Here is a 2,404-nt window from a genome sequence, read left to right as displayed (position 1 = left end):
GATTGTTTGAGGTTTTTTTACTGGAAGCAATTGTGAAACTGTGAAGACAGTATTGGAAAACAATGAGATTCCATACTCCATAGTTAGGCCAAAAGGTATGGTAAAACATTATGTTCTCATAGGAAGTACAACACAGTGATTAATCCAGAAAACATACACAAAGTCAACAAAAACAGTAAAATACACAAGTTATCACAACAGTAATGTAACATTTATTTAGAATGATGCATTAGCAACACATTAACGCTAGCTAGCTCCAAACAGCTAGTATAGTGGCTAGCTTGGTTAGCAGTATGCTAATCACAGAAAAACTAAATTCTACTTCATCACAAATCAGCAATCACAAAACTGTAATAAAAGGAGTACCTACAGCTAATGCTCCAACACATGTATTTGGGAAGTAGATAAGATGTCAATATTTGCTTGGATACAGATCTGAATAGAACTATACCAGTAGAGGTTGCTACTAGCAACAGGACACCTAACTGAAACAGTCAGTTTCACTCATCTTGTATGATTAGACTAGGCCTCTTTTCAGGGCTCTGCAGGTGTGTACAGACTGACATCTCCCTGACTTTCCTGTTAGTTTTGTGCACTTGTTAGGGCAGAACAACCTTAAAAGATACATTCATGTGTCCAAAAAAACCACTCCCTTGGTCAGCATCGGTCAGTATTTCAAGTACATAAGCAAATTACTTTGTAAGATCGGTATTCCAACTTATGTTGACATGGTACAGGATAAAATCTATTCCAGGTATATTTCTGCCTCATGGTAAGTGTCACTGGTAATGTGTACATAGAGGATAACACATGGATGGCTACAGTCATCACTATACTATGATAATGTATATTAGGTGTCTTTTTACTAGAAATAATTACTTGACTAATGTTTAACATCTTCTATTTGTTTCATATCATACTTTCCACCCAACATTAGATGCTAACATGTTACCTCTGTATCTCTTCACAATGCAAAATACTCCGAGGTAACACAAAACATATTGTGGGGAAATTCAAAACATATTGCGAGGTAACGCAAAACATATTGTGAGGCAATGCAAAAGTACTGATCAAAAAAGAAGAAGTCACCCAAAATAAAAGTATTTCCCTGAAAATAAGCATAATATGGGACCTTTAAAATCATTTTGCGTTATCACTGACAAATTGTTGCACAACTGTGATAATTGCATCAACAGTATAAAATGCAATGTATTGCATTGTGGGATTGTTAGCAGAAAGTAGTGTACATGCCATGGACAGTGCCTATTCTGTACAATAGGCATTTTCACAGAAGAAATGTTGACATGTCACAGTAGAAAAAGCACAGGTGTAAATAATCAAATTCTGATTATAATTATTATATATAATATATAACATATATATTATATATAGCTCTCTAGTAACCAGCCATTTGGGATTTTGTCTTTTCTAAAAATATGTATAAAAAGTTCACAGTGCTTTCACTCTGGTCATATGAAATAACTGCATAAATATGTTTTGTACATTTCATCTCCAATGATTTCTTTGGCTTGCAGCAAAATGTTTGGTATCTTTTGCAGCAAGAACTTTAAAAACAACTTGTGAACTTTTGTGAATGAATTCACATTAAGTATTTGCTTAAAAGGGATTTTATAAATTGTAATGGCATTCTGCCTGCTTTTATGCCTGCAATGCTTTCAGAAACATTATTGGGGAACTATCCACTGTCACTTTAGAGGAGAAAGAGAAGATTCATTTGCTAGTTATCAAAAGAATGAGGAAGTGGATACAAACAACCAAAATATGGCTTCTTTGCTGAGTGTTCGGCTTTGCATCTTTAACAAGAAGACAAGAGGAGTTGAGCTGCAGTTGAGGTGGTTGTTACACCTGTTAAAGGTGCCCCCATATATCTCCATATGAAGATATTTTGGGTACCACTAAAAACTTATAGAAAAACTGGAGAAATTTGCAGGGGAAAGCACATCTGGGCTGCTCTGCTTTCCTGGCTGGCACTGCAGGAAATGTGCATACTGTACAGCTAGAAAGTGGATGGATTAATAGGAGGATGAATTAAGTGAAATTATTTACTTATAACAGTACTCTAAAATGTTTGGAGTAAATAGTTTCCATTTTGAGTGAGATGTGTAGGCTATGGACTTTCTGAATAAAAAAAATGTTATGTGATATCAGATTTTGGGATTATGCAACAAGCCAAGGAGCAGCTAGTCAGCTGAGTCTTATTTCCACTCAGATCTACTAAAATAAATCCTAATATATCTTTTCCATGTGCTTTCCTTAGTTTCAGTTCTTTCTTCATTTGGAAATGCTTTCACAGACGCACGCAGACGGACTTGCAGTCCTGTGGGCAGTGAGCTCATGGAGGCGTGTCAGAGAACACAGCCAGAAGCAGAGGCAGTTGGATAAA

This window comes from Siniperca chuatsi, linkage group LG18 (genome assembly GCF_020085105.1).
Source record: "Siniperca chuatsi isolate FFG_IHB_CAS linkage group LG18, ASM2008510v1, whole genome shotgun sequence".
Taxonomy (NCBI): Eukaryota; Metazoa; Chordata; class Actinopteri; order Centrarchiformes; family Sinipercidae; genus Siniperca; species Siniperca chuatsi.
Note: the sequence above shows the minus strand (reverse complement) of the source record.